We start from the raw sequence: 20,866 nt of genomic DNA, 5'->3' as shown, positions 1-20,866 counted from the left end.
AGCAGTGCTGGTCACATCATGATTGGAAAATGTAACACTTGGGACATTTTAAATTTGACAGTGTTTTGCCTTTTTGCCATTTCTTAAAAGTGTTATGCACTGTCTGATCCCATATTATTTGCCTAGCTAGTTATTTAGAACTAGTAAGTCACGCTCAAAGGCCCACTGTAACATGCTCTAATTGAACTGGTTAACTCGGTTTCCAGGCCCCTGTTGTCTAACTTGCAAAAACCTTGTCTTGTTTTGATTCTAATGGTAGCATGATACTACACTAACATGGATACGTCCCTGAAGTCCACCATCAGAGCCCTGTTACAGCCAGGGGGTGTAGGCAAACCATGCAACCACGCATTCACTGCATTTTTCATGAGGGGGAACGAGCCCTCTGTGTGCAATATTTATGATCCGCGCTCATGAATTCAAAAACAATACTTGACTTCTCACTGCAGGTCACAAGGAGCAATTGCAGCTACCATGGGTTTGTAACTGGCCCGAGAAGGCCCCTCTTAAGCTGAGCTCCAGGATGCAGTGTGGAGCCTTTGCAGGTCTTTGTTGTGCTCCACAGTGTGTTCCGGGATTACTCTTTCTTTCTTGCTCTGGGAGGAGTGAAGGTCTCTCTCTCTCTCTCTCTCTCTCTCTCTTTCTCGCTCTCTCTCTCTGACTCACCCCTGTTTGTTATGTCACAGTGTAACTGTGGTGTCAATCAAGAGATCTATGAGCTCACTTCCTCTAAACCAGGTAGATTGACTCCTTAAGAGTTACTGGAGGCCTCACTTCCATTAGCCACTCCCAACTGCAAATTAACTTAAAGGTTTCCAGGTCGATAAAGTTCAAGACAATCATTTACATGTCAATGTCCTCTCTCTTCTTTTCCCAAACATACAGCGGATGCCTGTAATTCCTCATTCAGAGTCAAGAGTGCTCTGTGTGTTTTGTTGCACCCGAGCTGATTTGCTGGGTGACAACAAAAAAATCCTGACATATTTTTAAGGCTTGTCTGAAACAAGAGACTTTAGGCTTGACATTTTTTAAAAGCCCAGGTCCGCAATTGTTTGTTTCGATGATTGTAATTTTGACAGGAACACAAAATATTTGGTTCTGTTTTGCATTGCAGTCATTTTCAGTCATGCCACTTGTCATACTGTATCTGATTATCAATCAAAACCATTCGATCCAATATAATATACAATAATTTACAGTTCTAAATACAGCTAAACCTTTGAATCAAAACAAACAGGAGAGATGTGATTGAGCAGCATGTCCTGTAGTTAGCATATTAGTCATCAGTTACAGGCCATGATGTTCCGCTCTGACAACCATTTACTGCAGGAAGCATTAGTTAAGGAATATGTCAATATTATGGCGGACTATGTCAAATAATCATGATTAATATTGTTTTCTAAATTACATGAAAAATGGCTTAAAACAGTTTGGGACATTGAAAAAAGACTTTGGATAGGCTAAACTTGTCTGCCTACGGTTGAATTTACATTGTAATAAATCATCGTATTTTCCCATGCTTTCATTTGAATAATGGCGATTTATTGTATGTCCTAATATCACATTTAATGCCACTGTCCATCTTCCAATCAATAGATCGCTGGGTGTTTCTGATTACCAATTATCCTTTCACCAGTCATCCATCTGTCATCGTCATATGCTCCGTTCGTGACCATTCAATCCAGATTTATTTTGCTGCCTCTCATCAGTGGCGCGGATCATGTTCATACAAATCCAAGGGAATTAAAATCACGGGAGGAACTAGCAGGAGCCATTTTGGAAATCGTAGGGAGGGGGGATATATTTGAAGCAGTGGCTAAAATCCACCTGAATGCCTGACCTGACCTCACTGGGAGGGAGGAAGGGAGGCCTGGATGAAGGATGAGGCTAGTCTGGCCAGATGAGCAGTTTAGGACATGGGGATTACTACTGTTTATGTATCATGATATTGGACAGAAGGATTTGTGCTGTTCCTGGGGAATCTGGTTAGGGGGATCACGGTGGCTCTAACATTTATCCCCCCTCCCCCCTGAGTATCTACGTATATCAGAACCTTCTCTCTCTTGCTCTGTGTTTGATCTTTTGTCCCTTGTTCCTCTCCAGGAAATCCTATAACTGCCCTGCTAGCCAGCCCACTATGCAGCTAGCCTGTTAGCCTGCTAGCATGTTATACAGCTAGCTTATTATCCCACCCACTCCACAAGCTAACCTGTTAGCTAGCCTGTTAGCAAGCTGATCTTGAAAGCTAGCCTGTCTTTAATAATGTTTGCATACTGCTTTACCCACTTCATATGTATATACTGTATTATAGTCAAGGCTCATCCTATACTGTATAACCGGACTCATTCTAATATTTCTATATTTCTTAATTCCTTTATTTTTATTTGGGGGGGATTTACATGTATTGTTTTGTTTTGTTAGGTATTACTAACACTGTTGGTGCTAGGAACATAAGCATAACATCAGCAAAATATGTGTGCCCAACCAATAACATTTGATTTGTTATCCCACCCACCACCCAGCTAGCCTGTTAGCCAGCTTGCCTGTTAGCTTGCCTTACCAGACCTGGGCTTCAGCAGCATCAGATGTCATCCAATGGAGACAAAGTGAGTCAGACAAACCTGCCGGACAGACCTCTGAGGAGGAGACCTCGCTCCACACTGAAGTGCTATGAGTGCCTGGGAGTCGTCTTACAAGAAACACTTATTGCGTTTTGTATTGAGCATGATGTTATGAAACATTAATGCGGCTATTGTGGTGTTTTCTGCTGTGTGTGTGAGCATATGTGAGAGCAAGCATGAACATGCTCATGTGCTTTTGTGTGTACGTGTGTACATGTGGCTGCGTTTACAAAGGCAGCCCAATTCAGCTTTTTTTGTCTTCACTAATTGGTCATTTGACCAATCAGATCAGCTCTGAAAAGATCTGATGTGAAAAGATCGGATTTGATTGTTAGAAATTAAAAATATTTCAGAATTGGGCTGCCTGTATAAGCGCAGCCTGTGTGTCCGTATTTGAAACCGGCACCAGTCAGAGGAGAAAACACTGTGAGCTTTGCATAATCATATATCATGGAGGTCTCCAGCTCCTGTGGGTTGATGTGCGGATCAAAGTACCCAATAAGTCGATGGTTGATTCCCGGCTGCTGTATTGGCAATCGTTACTGCACAGGTCTTTCTCCATTTACTGCCTTACAGCTCTACAGTATATTCCCCTAGGTTAGTATGCATGTTACACCGCTATTGGCAAAGCAATCGTGTAAAAATACTATACCAAAAGTGAACCAATATGTACACACAACAATACAGCAGAAAGCAAAGAAAGCCAAGCAGAGCAACATGACACAATATTCAAGGTGATATATTTATTTTTCTTATGTTATGCAGTTACTAAGCCCTTCTGAGTAATATTTCAATCAATATGCATACCATATTAGGAATGTACTCCATGATAGCAATTTGAGGACATGGTAATATATGGTCAGTTATTAGAAGAGAAAATACATAGCATCTGTAAGCCAAGAAATATCTCAGGCTAATTTCAAAATGTTTATTTTGGAAATAGGTAGACCATGTATTGAATAAACTATCATGGATTATTTATATTAGATAAAAGAAAATCGCATGAAAATGGATTACAAAGAAGCAATGTCCATTAAAATGTTCATAAACTGAAGTTTCCAAATCATGTGGTCTGATATTGAATCAGCAAGGATTAAGTGCATTCATTTTGACTCCTTTTATCAGATCAAACGTTATTAAACATACCCTCATGACCCATTCAATTCAGCTTGTTCATCTCAACAATATACAATATGCTTCTACATTAGTGTTGCTATCTAAATGAATTCATTTCTAGCAATGACCATGAAAGAAAATGACAATAAAAAGAAAATGACCATAAAATAAAATTACCTTAATAACTGGACACAGTTGAGTGTTCTTGTCTTAAAGTGCCCTTATATGACTATTATGGGGAGAAACTATTACACAATAACCTTTGTCAAACTTCAATGTGAGCATTACAAAGGAGCTGATCGTGGACTACAGGAAAAGGCGGACCGAACACGCCTCCATTAACATCAACGGGGCTGTAGTGGAGCGGGTCGAGAGTTTCAAGTTCCTTGGTGTCCACATCAACAAACTATCATGGTCCAAACACACCATGACAGTCGTGAAGAGGGCACGACAACAACTTTTCCCCCTCAGGAGACTGAAAAGATTTGGCATGGGTCCCCAGATCCTCAAAAAGTTCTACAGCTGCACCATCGAGAGCATCATGACCGGTTGCATCACCGCCTGGTATGGCAACTGCTCGGCATCTGCTACAGAGGGTAGTAGGGCCCAGTACGGCCCAGTACATCACTGGGGCCAAGCTTCCTGCCATCCAGGACCTATATAATAGGCAGTGTCAGAGGAAAGCCCATAAAATTGTCAGAGACTCCAGTCACCCAAGTCATAGACTGTTCTATCTGCTACCGCATGGCAAGCGGTACTGGAGTGCCAAGTCTAGTACCAAACAGCTCCTTAACAGCTTCTACCCCCAAGCCATAAGACTGCTGAAAATGTAATCAAATGGCCACCTGACTATTTACATTGACCCCCCCCCCCCCCCTTTGTTTTGTACACTGCTGCTATTCGCTGTTTATTATCTATGCATAGTCACTTCACCCCTACCTACATGTACAAATTACCTCGATTAACCTGTACCCCCACACACTGACTCGGTACCGGTACCCCCTGCATATAGCCTCATTATTGTTATTTTATTGTGTTACTTTTGATTATTTTTTACTTTAGTTTATTTGGTAAATACTTTCTTAACTCTTTTTGAACTGTGCTGTTGCTTAAGGGCTTGTAAAGTAAGCATTTCCCGGTAAGGTCTACACTTGTTGTATTCGGCACATGTGACAAATAACGTTAGATTTCATTTGATTTGAAAAAAAGAAAAGAGTTTTCAAAGGTCTTTTCCTTCTAAAGATACTGTTGAAGCAAAATAAAACGTTTTCATTTAATTTCAAATTGTTCCTCTGATACACATGCTTTGGGTCAAACGAGAGAGTTGTCTAGGTCCTGTGCAGAGAGGTGTCTAGGTTCTGTGCAGAGAGGTGTCTAGGTTCTGTGCAGAGAGGTGTCTAGGTCCTGTGCAGAGAGGTGTCTAGGTCCTGTGCAGAGAGGTGTCTAGGTCCTGTGCAAAGAGTTGTCTAGGTCCTGTGCAGAGAGGTGTCTAGGTTCTGTGCAGAGAGGTGTCTAGGTTCTTCGCAGAGAGGTGTCTAGGTCCTGTGCAGAGAGGTGTCTAGGTTCTGTGCAGAGAGGTGTCTAGGTTCTGTGCAACATGTCGATGCCGTAGCAAAAGAACATCTAATGCAAAATAGGTCAAATGATAAAAAGCTGCGTTTTAGGTCACATACTCGTTAGATCATTCACAGCTGAGCTGGAATTGGAAACAGTGTTGGCCTGAACCTTGGGAACTGTGGTGCAACCCCTTACATTGTGCACCGTCACTTGAAGCACAGCCTGGTTCTAAATCAACAGGGTCAAGTGAAGGAAAGAGCCAGGACCGGCCAGCAGAAATCAGATCTGGCCAAACAGAGAGATCAGGCGGTAAATATTCTCTCTGCTTCTGACAGAGCCAGGAGCCAGTGCACTGCTGCTCTGGAAGGAGGGTCCCCCCCAGCCGTGTGACATGAGTCGTGGCAGAGGTCACAATCTCCTGATAACAACCTTCTCTGGCATTGCTTAACACAGAGGCATACATACCCTGCTGCACCACTTAGCTTACACACACACACGCACGAACACAAGCAAACATAGACAAATACACACACATTGACAAACACACACTTTAGCCAGTACTCGGGGCAACCGCCTATTGAACGTAGCTTGTTTGACTTGCAGTTTCCATGTGACTTTAAAGATCTCAAATAGTCTCTTGCTGATGCATCTGAACATGAGGAGCTTACTTCTTAAACTGGACTACATCAAGATCTGGGCTATGCAGACAAATCCTGATATTCTGGTATTGACTGAAAATTGGATCTCTGGGAACATTCTGGACTCTGATAGGAATATTAATGGTTATCATGCGTTAAAAGCTGAAAAACAGGGTAGAGGTGGTGGAGTGGACATTTTTATAAAAACAATTGCATAGTCTCATTACTGAAATCCATTTCCCTTGCACCAAAAAATGTAGCTACTATCTTTAGGCCTTTTTCTGGGGAGAAATGCATCCATAACTGTTATAGGGGTCTATCATCCTCCCTCTGCTAACCTTTGGGCACTCAAAGAGTTAACTAGCTTGTTGTCTTCTTTTACTAAATCATAATTTCTTATCCTGGGTGACCTAAATTATGATTGGGAAATGCAGGCTTCAGACAACCAAAAAAACATGTGTCATGATCTTAACCCAACCCAGCTGGTGACTAAGCCTTCACGGCCCAACCCTAGAGGTCCTTCAAAGTCAACTCTGTTAGATCTTATTTGAACAAATTCACCAGAGTAATATGTTTCTACTTGTGTCTTCGCCCAAAACATTATTTACCACTGCCCAGGTCTTTGTGTTAGTGATGTGAGAATACAGAAATCTAAGCCTCGTGTCATCACAAAGAGGAACTTTGAAAACTTCAGTGAACAGGCTTTTTTACATTATCTTTGTTTTAGTGACCTTGATTGTATTTTAGCTGTCCCTGAACCTGATTCAGCTTTCAGCCTCTTTGCAGATGTCTTCAATACTATTGTGGATAATCATCCTCACTTCAAAAAATGAAGGGTTAAAGGTAGATGGAATGCCTGGTACACTCTGGAATGATCAGAAATCATTCATCAAAGAGATGATGCTTGGGTCAAGGCCAGGAACGCAGGCTTAGGCCCGGACCGGACCGGCAAGCTTTAAAGCAACTGAGAAATCATTGTGTAAAACAAATCAGAAAGGCTAAATCTGATTATTATGTAACCGCTCTTTCAGATTGTAATGGGAACCCATCAAAATTCTGGAAAACTGTCAAATCCCTGAAGGGTTCTACTTCCTCCTCTCTGCCACAACAAATTAATTCAGGCACTGGATTCATTATGATTTCTTTTTGCCATCATTAATGTATTTAATCACCATTTTACTTCAGATGGATATCTCTTTGAAATAACTGTTAAGCCTATTCACAATGATATTGGGCTGGATGCTGATAGGGGAAACTTGCTGAATGATCGGAGAAATTGAAGTCAAAGCTTTTCTTTAAAGTTTTGTACAGAAGTCCTGGATGCTTTGTTAGCAAAAGACAAGAAATCTACAGGAGCCGACCAATTTAATCCTGGTCTGCTTAAGTGTGCAGCGCCCATCATTGTTGGTTCAATAACCCATGTTTTTTAGTTCACATTGTCATCAGGAAATATTTTTTACAAATATGGAAATCAGCTCTTGTGCTGCCACTCCATAAGATCTTCAAAATTATCGCCCCATTTCAAAACGTTCTTGTCTAGCTAAGATTCTTAAATTCTTGGCAAATGTACAACTTTGCTCTTTTTTATCTGAGAAATGTATTTTGAAAGTAAATCAATCAGGGTTAAGGCCTGGGCATAGCACTACTACAGCTACGACTTTAGGGGTTAATTATCTTGTCAATGCATTAGCCACGACAATGAAATGTGCTGCTTTGTTTGTGGACTTTTGATACTGTTGATCATGCTATTTTATTGAATAAGTTGTCCTCGATAGGCCTGAGCTCTGACGCCTGTTCTTGGTTTCATGTTTATCTTGGTGAGAGAACTCAGGCCATCGTGAAGGATGGGGTTAAGTATGAAGTTGTGCCACAGGGGTCGATTTTGGAACCTGTTCTCTTCACTATTTATATTTAATAGTTTACAATTGGCTCATTCATCCCCCTCCTCTCCCCTGTAACTATTCCCCAGGTCGTTGCTGCAAATGAGAACGTGTTCTCAGTCAACTTACCTGGTAAAATAATGGTAAAAAAATAAAATAAAATATGAACACCATTGGTCAATCTGTTAAAAATGGTAAACTTTGTTTGTATGCAGATGCTACTATTATGTAGGTTATTGGCCGGACTGTTGATCTGGCTGTGTCAAAATTACAGTCAGATTTTATAGCTATGCCTTGTGCTTAAAGGCACAGTCAACAGTGTATGTAAACTTCTGACCCACTGGAATTGTGATACAATGAATTATAAGTGAAATAATCTGTCTGTACACAATTGTTGGTAAAATTACTTGTGTCATGCACAAAGTAGATGTCCTAGCCAACTTGCCAAAACTATAGTTTGTTAACAAGAAATTTGTGGAGTGGTTGAAAAACGGGTTTTAATGACTCCAACCTAAGGGTATGTAAACTTCAGACTTCAACTGTACATGTTCACTCATTAGATGGTTCTCCAATCAAACGTGCGCCGCGCATATAAATACTTAGGCATTTGGATTTATATGGATTTGATATTTAAAAAACATATACAGTGTATTCAGAAGGTATTCAGACCTCTTGACCTTTTCACATTTTGTTACTTTACAGCCTTATTCTAAAATGTATTAAATTGTTTTTTTCTCTCTCATCAATCTACACACAATACCTCATGACAAAGCAAAAAACTTTTTTTTTTTTTTTTTTTGCTAATGTATTAAAATTAAAAAACAGAAATATCACATTTACATACATTGTCAGATCCTTTACTGAATAATTATAGAAATAAGGTATAAATAAGGTATTTCTGTTTTTTATTTTGAAGACATTTGCACAAATTTCTAAAAACCTGTTTTCGCTTTGTCATTATTGGGTATCGTGTGTAGATTGCTGAGATCTTTTATTTATTTAATCAATTTTAGAATAAGGCTGTAACGTAAAAACAATTGTCAAGTCAAGGGGTCTGAATACTTTCCGAATGCACTGTGTATGACCTGGTTAAGAAGCTAATACTTAAAGTTAGCTTTTTCTACAGATAACAGATCGTGCCTTTCGCTAAGCAGTAGAAAGCAGATTAGTCTGTAAACATTTGTATCTGTTCTTGATTAGGGTGATATTTTTTATCAAAATGCAGCTGCTACGGCTCTTAAAGCTTTGCATGCCATCTACCATAGTGCCCTTTGTTTTGTTACAGGCGACAGTTTTGATACTCATCACTGTATCCTGTATCAGAAGGTTGGCTGGACTTTGCTAAAGACATGTCGATCTTTACATTACTCCCTTTTTGTTTACAAGGCCCTACTTCATAAACTTCCATCTTATCTAACTTTGCTGTTGAACTATAGACACCTGAGTTGCCGAGCTAGGTAAATCTGCTTTTAATTTTAATGCACCGAATTTCTCAAACAAAATTATTTTGACCTCATGGCTTGGTTTTTGCTCTGACATGCACTGTCAACTGTCAACCTTATTTAGACAGGTGTGTGCCTTTCAAAATCATGTCCAATCAATTGAATTTACCACAGGTGGATTCCAATCAAGTTGTAGAAACATCTCAAGGATGATCAATGGAAACAGGATGGGCTCGACCTCAATTTCGACTGTCACAGCAAAGGGTCTGAATACATATGTAAATAAGGTGTTTCTGTATTAATTTTAAATACATTTGCAAAAATGTCTACAAACCTGTTTTCACTTTGTCATTATGGGGTATTGTGTGTAGATTGATGAGGGGAAAACATGATTTAATCAATTTCAGAATAAGGCTGTAACGTAACAACATGTGAAAAAGTCAATGGGTCTGAATACTTTCAAAATACACTGTCGATCTCAATATGTTTTCCCTGTTAAAATTAAGGTTAAATAAAAATAAATTAAGAATAAAAATAAGTAGAGGATAGCCAGATGTGGAGGAGAATCCAGACTGGACAGCCATCGATTCCCAAACAGGAAGTGAGCAGTCCCCCAAGTCTAGAGCTTCTGCTGATTGGGTCAGGGAAGAGGCCAGAGTAGTCAGCCTGGAACAGCCTACAAACATTATCCAAACAAACCATCAGACTTATCTCACATGCAGACACATCAATGTGCAAGAACAGACTGGCCAGCCAGGACCCTTTAGGGGTGGCAGAGACCTACCTCAATACACATGCAGCCAAACGTACCATCTGAGAGGAAAACGTGTAATTGAAATGGATTGTGACGCCATTGGTTTTGGGTGAACGGCTATGACATGAGAGGCGATATCCTGAGCATGTATGATGCATCTAATGGTGATACAGGACACAGTCGGCCTATACAAGGGGATAATTTATGTATGCTCCAAGGTACTTAGACGAGGCTAAGTATGGATCAACTAGATTTGCTCATCGAGGCCCCGAGGTAAGATGTTGTGGAAATATTTTGTGTCATCCTCTGCGACCACCAAAAACGTACACAGTTAAATGCTTAGATAAGCCGCACTCTTAGTTTTCAGTCTGATGTTTCTCCTGAACCTCCTTATGGTTCAGTGCCGTATGACCCAGGGCTCCAGGCGCCTGCTCTCCCTCTACCGCATAAACTTAATGCCCCGCCCGGACGGCCTAGCTTACTTCCACCACAGCGGAGACGGACGCTGCCTTAAACCCCCCTACCCCCACCCCTCCAAACCCCTCGTAAGGCTTCCCTCAGGGTACCCCAGGACCCACATGAGTCTCTGCCTCTCTTCTCCTCTAGTCCCCTCTATCTCTCCACTCCTCTGTGTGTCTCCTCTCCTCCTCCAGGCGTTGGAGGGACACGGACGCTGCTCTCTTCTACGTCCTAGGTAACCTTGGACATAGAAGAGAGTGTTGGCAAGTTGTGGAGTGATAGCACAAATGAGCATGTTGTTGTCGTGTTGTGTGGCTGCAGCAGTAGCAGCGCTGCCTGGACAGACTTAGTCATCTCAGGGGATTGTCTCTGAGCCAAAGGGATGAGCAGATGGTGTGCACAGTGGAGGAGAGGAGTGATCGCTAACATCGAGGTATGGATGGAAAGGAGATGGGCAACATGGATGAAGGGGGCATATCATGTCTATGAAGGCACATTTAGGAAACTAATTCTTGGGTTTTTAAAGCCCTGTAGGCCATAGGGATAGTACACATTGGCTGATTGACTGTGTTTGGGTGTTAGGGTCATTTCTTTAGAGAAAGAATAGGGCAGAATGTTAAAAACATACACTGGATGCTAATCATCATCCTCTCATAGGTATGTGCGTTTCTCCAGTCCAGATTCTGTTCCTCATACAATCATACTGTACATGTGAAAAGAAAGTACTATACGTTTTCCCTCTTATATTAGCTCTATGTCCCCCTTTAAAATATTTCCATGTTTTATGGATGATTGATATTAACATCACCTATCTCAACCTTCCACTCTCCCCCTTCCTTCCCCCTCCTCAGCCTATAGCTTCTTGCCCACTGGGCACAGACGTCAGTTCAACATCTAGTTTTGATTCATATTGGGTTGACTTGTCAAGTAATGTGAATTTAATGTGAAATCAACCCCAAATGTCATACTGTTATTGGATTTAGGTTCAAAGTTGAGTGAAAAAAAATGAAATTCCCTTACGTTGATAACATTTTGTAAATCCAAACAGTTCTCCACGTTGATTCAACGTCTTCACGTTGAGTTATTTGGTTGAAATGACGTGGAATCAACGTTGATTCAACCAGTGTGAGTCTGTATCTACAAAGGTGCTTTTGTAGTCTTAACAAATTTCCCCTCCAACAGAAGTAAAACAGTTATGAGGTAGAGGAATAAAAGACTGCTGCTCTCTCAGATCCAGAACAGGCATCATTAAGAGCTTTTTATTGTCTAATAACCCTGCGCTAGACAATAGACTTGGAGGAGTCTTGTACAATACTGTATATTGACAGAGCCACGCCAGATTCAACATCCTTTTCAAAGCAGTAAGGATAATCAACATTCGAATTGAGAAATTGTTCATGTAAGAAATGGCTTCCGAAAAATTATCTGAAAGTGGTCAGATGTAGCGGTCAAATTAAGTATTTCAGGGGAGGATTTATTTTCCATTTTTCCTCTCCTTCTCTGACTAGCAACTTATGTTGTGTCTCAGCTTTAAAGCTACGCAGCTGCCATATCTCAGTGAGAAGAGACTGTAGGACAGTGGCCCTGTGCGTCCATGTTACAGTGTGTGAGGCCATTCCTCTCCTGTCCGCTGTCAATCACACATCAACTGTCCGTCAGCCATTGACACTGTGGGGACGAGACGAGATGAGACCACTGGAGACAGACGCACCGCTGTCATATCATCTTGTTATTTTATCATCCTGTCCGTCCCCCTGTTAAGCGGTGATTAGAAACCATTCAGGAAGTTTAGCACACGGCCGTGATGTGTGAAAGAGTGACAGGACCGTCAACCCACGCCATGTGTTCTCTCCTCTGCTACCCCCGCTGCCCTCGCTGCCCCCTCTGCCCTAACAGGCACCAGCCACCACCCACGGCACTTAACTGATAAACCTGTTCTGAGACTGGGGTGTGTGTTGTTATTGTGTGTCTTAGATACATAGATAAAACATTATCATAGATATTATATTATTGACTTATGCTGATGTTTGGTTGCAATGGTCAGTGAACAATATTTTAGGATACAATGTTGATGCATTGTTTGATCACCAAAGCCTGAACCAAGGAGATGTGGTACCATATTAAAAGCTGTGGATTCTTTGTTCTATCTAGGATGTCTACCACTGACTCCAACAATGTGACTAAGCAAGATATCGACGGGAATCATCCAGGGCAGGGCTTTGCACAACACATCTCTGGATGTGTCACAAAATTAGGCATTGCACATTTGTAGAAAGGCAGGTCGCCTAACTGTTAATTCTTAAGCCTCTGAGAGGGGGTGTTGGAGGGGGGGATTGGGGACGGGGACAGAGACTCCCTGCGGGTATGACTGTAGTAATGATTTACTAAATGTCAAACGAACAGCAGCGAGGAGTAAAAACCAGACCTCTTGGCTGGGAGCTTTTTTAGCATTTCACGCCCTGATTGTGAGACTCGCTCCCATGTTGGCCACACGTCATCACAGCATATCTTAAGAAGCCGTGTGGGGAGCGAAATGGCCAGTGTTCATAAAACACGTGCACATGTACACACGCACATGCACGAAAGCACTCACACACACATTTGCAGTATCAGGTAAAAGTTTGGACACAGCTACTCATTCCAGTCTTTTTCTTAATTTTTTATTATTTTCTACATTGTGAAATAATAATGAACACATCAAAACTATGAAATAACACATATGGAATCATGTAGTAACCAAAAGAGTATTAAACAAATCAAATATATTTTAGATTCTTCAAAGTAGCCACCCTTTGCCTTGATGACAGCTTTGCACACTTGGATTTCTCTAAACTTTATTTAACTAAGCCAGTCAGATAAGAACAAATTCGTAACATTAGGTTCCGGAACAGTGGGTTAACTGCCTTGTTCAGGGGTATAATGACAGAATTTTACCTTGTCAGCTCAGGGATTCAATCTTGCAACCTTGAGGTTAGTAGTCCACCGCTCTAACCACTAGGCTACCTGGCGCCCCGGTTCATGAGGTAGTCACCTGGAATGCATTTCAATGAACAGGTGTGCCTTGTTAAAAGTTAATTTGTGGAATTTCTTTCCTTCTTAATGCGTTTGAGCCAATCAGTTGTGTTGTGACAAGGTAGGGGTGGTATACAGAACATAGCCCTATTTGGTGAAAGACCAAGTCCATATTATGGCAAGAACAGCTCAAATAAGCAAAGAGGAACAAAAATCCATTACTTTAAGACATGAAGGTCAGTCAATCTGGAAAATTTCAACAACTTTGATAGTTTCTTCAAGTGGGAGGCAGGTAGCCTAGTGGTAAAGCGTTGGCCTAGTAACCGAAAGGTTGCAAGATCGAATCCCTGAGCAGACAAGGTAAAAAAAAATGTCGTTCTACCCCTGAACAAGGCAGTTCCTAGACTGCCATTGAAAATAAGAATTTGTTCTTAACTGACTTGCCTAGTTAAAACAAAAGTGCAGTTGCTAAAACCAGCAAGTGCTATGATGAAATTGGCTCTCATGAGGACTGCCACAGGAAAGGAAGCCCCAGAGTTACCTCTGCTGCAGAGGATAAGATTATTAGAGTTAACTGCACCTCTGATTGCAGCTGAAAAAAATGCTTCACAGAGTTCAAGTAAGAGACACATCTCAACATCAACTGTTCAGAGGTCACTGTGTGAATTGTCCTTTATGGTTGAATTGCTGCAAAGAAACCACCACTAAAGGACACCAATAGGAATTAGAGACTTGCTTTGGCCAAGAAACATGAGCAGTGGACATTAAACCGGTGAAAATCTGTCCTTTGGTCTGATGAGTCTCCCGCGTCTTTGTGAGACGCAGAGTAGGTGAACGGATTATCTCTGCATGTGTGGTTCCCACCGTGAAGCATGGAAGAGGAGGTGTGATGGTGTGACGTTCCTTTGCTGGTGACACTGTCAGTGATTTATTTAGAATTCAAGGCACACTTAACCAGCATGGCTACCACAGCATTCTGCAGCGATACACCATCCCATCTGGTTTGCGTTTAGTGGGACTAAACGCAAAGTGGTTTGTCACTGTCCTGTTTTTCAACAGGACAGTGACACAAAACACACCTCCAGGCTGTGTAAGGGCTACTTGACCAAGAAGGAGAGTGATGGAGTGCTGCATCAGATGACCTGGCCTCCTCAATCACCTAACCTCAACCCAATTGAGATGGTTTGGGATGAGTTACATGGAACCCAAACCGGCATCGCGCGTACGCCACCGTGTGCTATCGTGCATAAATGTATTTTGTCCCTCCACACCAAACGCGATCACGACACGCAGGTTAAAATATCAAAACAAACTCTGAACCAATGACATTAATTTGGGGACAGGTCAAAAAGCATTAACCATGTATGGCAATTTAGCTAGTTAGCTTGCACTTGCTAGCTAATTTGTCCTATTTAGCTAGCTTGCTGTTGCTAGTAAATTTGTCCTGGGATATAAACATTGAGTTGTTATTTTACCTGAACTGCACAAGGTCCTCTACTCCGACAAATTAATCCACACATAAAACGGCCAACCAAATCGTTTCTAGTCATCTCTCCTCCTTCCAGGCTTTTTCATCGTTGAACTTATAGGGTGATCGCATCTAAACTTTCATAGTATTACCACTACTACCGGCAAAACAGTTCGTCTTTCAATCACCCATGTGAGTATAACCAATGAGGTGATGGCACGTGGGTACCTGCTTCTATAAACCAATGAGGGGATGGGAGAAGCAGGATTTTCAGAGCAATCTGCGTCAGAAATAGGAATGACTTCTATTTTAGCCCTTGGTAACGCAGACGCTCGTTGGCACGCGAGCAGTGTGGGTGCAATAATTGATAAACATGGATTTCTAAATTTATTTTGCGATGCTCGCGCACGCGACGTGTCCGGTCTGGTCAACATGTTAGACCGCAGAGTGTAGGAAAAGCAGCCAACAAATGCTCAGCATATGTGCGAACTCCTTCAATACTGCTGGGGGGGAAATCCAGGTGACTACCTCATGAAGCTGGTTGAGAGAATGCCAAGAGTGTGCAAAGCTGTCATCAAGTCAAAGGATGGTTAAAATACAAAATAAATGTTGATTTGTTGAACTCATTTTTGGTTACTACATGATTCCATGTGTTATTTCATAGTTTTGATGTCTTCACTAGTATTCTACAATGTAGAAAATAGTACAAATAAAGAAAAAACATTGAATGAGTAGGTATGTCCAATCTTTTGACTGGTACTGTATATTACAAGTTACTATCTCCATTATGTCTTTACTTGCAAGGGAGACTTATGACAGCAGACTTCCTTGCAGATAATTTTTTGGGGCTTTTTACAATTTCATTTTAGGCAGCAGCTACCGAACGACAAACCCTGAGCTGACAGTTTTTGAGGAGGAAAGAGCAGAAAACATCTGCGGCAATAATAGCTTTTCTGAGCGTGTTCTGGTGTTATATCCAGCCAGTGTGGTGGTCTCTGGGGTGGCCATCACAGCTCTGACAGGCTGATGTGGGCTGAGAGGATGCCATGTCTGCCACTGGGTGAGCCTCATCTCTTAGCTCCTAGGAGACCTGGGGGAAGAGCCACCACTCTACATCACCACATGGCTCCCATTGCCTAATCACTCTCAACCTCTCCCCTCTCTCTCAGCCCCCTCACATTCACACTTTTTCCCCTCACCATCATTTATTTATTCATCTCTTCTTCATGTTTTTTTCTCTGCATTTTGATCCCCCCCCTTTTCTGATGATAGACGCAGATGTCACTTTTAAGGCCTGGAGTAACTTGTAAGCACAAAGATGAAGAAGACAAGATGGCTTCCTTTCTGCATCCTTTCTACTGACGTCACTGCTCACCTCTCACCAATGACACCTCATCTTCTCGTGCACATACACTCTCATCAGACTAACCTGTGCTGACTGGGCAGTGTTGACCCCAGTGCTAAGAATAGAGGACAGAGGAATTGTTGACAACGGCAACGTGGATATGCTAATGTAGGTCATCAGTGTGCCACATGCAGAGGAGGAGGGGAGGGGGAGTGGGGCAGCGGTGACATGATTGGGTGAGGGAGTGATGAGGGGTGATGGGGGATGATGAATGGTGAGGGGGGTCGAGGGTAAGCGGTGGCAGGGGGTGAGAGAGGTCGGGGGGGCACGGGGGACTAGGCAATCGCCGTCCATCTCAAACAGACATGCTGTCACTTACGAGAGGGACCGCCACCCTTCCCTCCCTCCCCCCCACCCACCTCCTCCTCCCTCTACGTCTCTCTCTCCTCACAGGACAGGCTGTCAAAAAGTAGACAGCACTCACAACAGTTCAGCTTGTTGTCATCGCCGACCCTCCCGATGTGCCCGGACGGCTTATTAGGGGAATGGGTCCAGGCCACCCAAAGAACAAGCCTGGTGGGTAATGTACCAGCAAATACCATTAGCACTACCAGGACAGGAATGCACTGTAGTGGCTCTGCTGCTGCCACTGTGGGGCCACCGTGTATTATGTATCTACTGTACATCTTCATTTAGCTGACTGAAAAGTGAAGATGGACGCCGTACTGGATGGCCGCCGTTTTGAAAGCTCTAACCCAACTTAGATATTTTGTGATTATTTTGTGATTGTAAATATGGTATTGGAACTACAAGAGGTTGTTGGCACCTTAATTGGGGAGGACGGGCTTGTGGTAATGACTAGCGGAATCAGTGGAATGGTATCAAATACATCAAACACATGGTTTCCATGTGTTTGATGTTATTCCATTTGTTCAGTTCCGGCCATTATTATGAAAATATTTCCTGTATTCAGTATGCTTGCTTAATTACTCACTTACTTACTTACTTTAGTGTGTATTTCATTTTCTTATTTCTTGTGTTTTTTCTAGTAATACATTGTTATTGATTCCTGCGTGGTTGGCTTTTGAGTTTGCAAGAAAGACATTTCAATCTACTTGTGCATGTGACATTAAAACTTGAAACTTGTCTGTACTTATACCCAGGGAGGGAGACAGCATGGATGAATCTCCAGTGGCAAGGATCAAGATCATTAATCAATACTGTTTGCATTTATTGCATTTAACAAGAAATAACATAGTCACAAATGCATAACAGCAAGCAACCCCAGCTGAAACCCCTCACGAGCAAACAGAGATGATAAAGAGGAAACAGTCATGGGATGAGCTTTATTCACTATGGTGTTTGTTTGATATTATGTTTTTTTTTTTTTTTTATGACATGACAAAAGCCACCTCTATAGTGTCAGTTGAAAATCTCGTCATTCTCACTAAGACATCTCCCTCTGTCCCTTTGTCACTGCCTGTCCCTGACCTGGGATTCTGCAGCACAGTCACATCTCAGGGCTAATATAAAGAAAGTCACAGGCAGACAAGAGGAGTGGTGGTTCCAGCCCAGGCTGTCTTACTCAGGCAGGGCAGCCAGTCCCTGGATTGAGGCATTGGAGCCCCAATTAGCGTTAGCCCCAAGTGAACCTGGCGTGTCAGCAGTGCTTGGAGCAGCTAGCTCCATGCCAGGCTCCAGCCTCAGCACTTTCAACGCCGTCACCCTGCATTGGGTGGGCAGATCTGGGCCGCGTCTACTTTAAACACGTTGTCATCAATGGCCCTCAGGGCCCGTGCTGATTGGGTAGCGTCACCGAGTCGACGGCTGGCGTGTGAGCCACCAGACTGTCCCCAGCCACCATGCCCCCCCCCTCCAGCATCGTACACACATACACACTCATCACCACCCTCCCCTACTATAACAGTGTTTTTGACCCCTCTGGCCTCATCAAGCTTAGATTGGGAGATAGGGCCTAAACACATAAACACAGACATAAATGCCAGCTTTGCTTGGAGTCCCAGTGTAGTTGTCATGGTAACATGGCTCTTTCTTTCGAAGTCCCCTCTAATTCATGTTAATATGTAGTCAGGGTAGGGAGGGAGTGATGGAGGTGTCAGGAGAGGGGGAAGGGTGATCAAGGTCAAGGAGAATGGAGGTTGTCTGATATACTTGGCTGGCAAAAGAGGGAGTCAATGTTTCCTGTTGGGAAATGTCCTTAAGTATGTGATGAGTAACGTTTAGGAATCAATGGGTCAAGGGTAACAGTTCAGTGTGATCTACGTTGGATTCAATGCCTTCAGGTTATAAAATACACCCTCTTCCTATCAGGCCTTCTCACAAATCAGACATTCTGAATATCAAAAAGATTTGTTGATATCATACGTACACATGTTTCAACATGGTTTCTATATCTTCAGGTAGGGATAATAGGTGTACAAGTCCAATGCCTTTGAATCACAGACCATGTGTACTGTTGCATAGCTCACCATTAAAGAATCAGCAACACAGGGAGTTGTGCCTTTGTGCGTTTCTTATCGTGATTTCAGTTCAAAGTTATAGACAGGTGTTTCCTATTAGGACGTTGGTGGGAGGGGGAGTTCGATTATAATGCCCCAAAACAACCGTAGCAGAGAAACATAGCCACTGTCCAGAACTAGGGCTGTGTTCACACAGGGAGTTAGATTTCACCCAGATAGGGGCGGAGATAGAGGAGAGCTAAACATATGTTTAGAGGGCCAGGAACAAAAGCAGTGACACGTTAGCCTTTTCACAGAGATGACCTTTCCGCAGCTCCTATCCAGTGTTGCCTGCCACTGTCCTTTTGTCTGCCAGCTAGCCCCGGGCCTGGCTCAACCCAAGCGCTAGAATTTCTCCTCATCTCCCCAAATCTCCCTTGACTAAATGTCAGGATTACACATTTCTCTGCTCGCACTGAAGGCTTTAATTAGCACTAGTGTGTGTGTGTGTGTGTGTGTGTGTGTGTGTGTGTGTGTGTGTGTGTGTGTGTGTGTGTGTGTGTGTGTGTGTGTGTGTGTGTGCATATATATATATATGTATATATATATATATATATATATATATATATATATATATGTATATATATATATATATATATATACATATATATATATATATTTATATGTATAGATAGATATAGATATGCGTGTGTGAGCATAAGTATTTACTCTCTGTTTACCCTTGTCCCCAACACATTTCTCTACTCAATGTCCCTCTCACTCCAGGCGAGATAAAGGGCTGACAGGGAGAGGAAGGGCAGGAGGGGTGTGAGAGGGAAACGGGAGAGAAAAGGTGAGAAGAAGACAGAGAATCAACCTTAACAGTGGCAGCTAATGTGCAAAACAGCTGACATGCCCACACACCACAGGCTCACACTGAGACCGCTTAGGCCACCAGTGGGGAATTCATACAGATGCCATCATTAATCACATCCTCCAAGGCTTTTCAAACAACACATCCAGGACAATGGAGTTGAGCTTTTCATTAAATATTGCAAGATGAAATTGTTTGTTAAGGCTGCTCGTTAGTCAAAAGACAGCTCTCTTCTAGTGCTTCCATTTGGACAGCTGTTATTGTGTGGTTCTTTTCATCTGAGCAACCTCCCAAGATTCTATGACCAGTCTATACTTAAGCAATAAGGCCCGAGGAGGTGTGGTATATTGACCATACATCACAAACCCCCGAGGTGCCTTTTCGTTATGATAAATTGGTTACCAATGTAATTATAGCAGTTAAAATAACTGTTTTGTCATACCCGTGGTAAACGGTCTGATACACGACGGCTGTCAGCCAATCAGCATTCAGAGCTTGAACCACCCAGAGTATAATCACCTGTATGCTGTTCTCCTGCTAGCAATAATATGCCATGTGCTGTGACGGCAACATGCATCTGTCCTTAGACAAACTCCAGACCGTTGACCAACTACATGCTCTCAGGTACTCCATAGTCACTGTCATCTTGGGCCATGTTTCAAAGTAGCTATAACGTCTCTATTGAAGGCTTGCCTTTTCACATGATGGAGCGTGTGGTCTATATACCTGTTTCAGATATTATCCCAGCGTAGATGATGACTAGCCAGCCGTCTGTAGCTACAGCTAAAGCCACTGTCTCAAAAGAGCATTATGACCCCACATACAATTCAAAACCCCAAAAGGTATTGGGGCCCAGCATCCTTGGGATAATGTTAATGTGGCACCATAAACTCAACCATCCTACACCCCTCACCTCCCCCACCCCACTCTGAACCCCCCCAACCCACACACCCTCCATGTGGCTCCAATGGTTCACAACAGGGAAGTAAGGGGATTTCCATATTCCATCAAGGGCACCCACAACCACCACACTCCAGTCACGCACTTGTTTTATGCTTGGGCTCATGAATTAGTCTCATACTGTATAAATAATTCTATGCCCTGCCCATTGGCACTCCTTACTGCCCCGAGGTTATGACCTTAACTTTGGACACACTCAAAACCCCACACCATCCCCAAGTGAATGTGACGAAACATGCCACACAAGGAGTCTTCGCCACACCAACCGTGTCCCTGTTAAA

This window comes from Salvelinus fontinalis, chromosome 10 (assembly GCF_029448725.1).
Source record: "Salvelinus fontinalis isolate EN_2023a chromosome 10, ASM2944872v1, whole genome shotgun sequence".
Taxonomy (NCBI): domain Eukaryota; kingdom Metazoa; phylum Chordata; class Actinopteri; order Salmoniformes; family Salmonidae; genus Salvelinus; species Salvelinus fontinalis.
The sequence above is the reverse complement of the archived record's forward strand: the minus strand, read 5'-3'. Positions refer to the sequence as shown.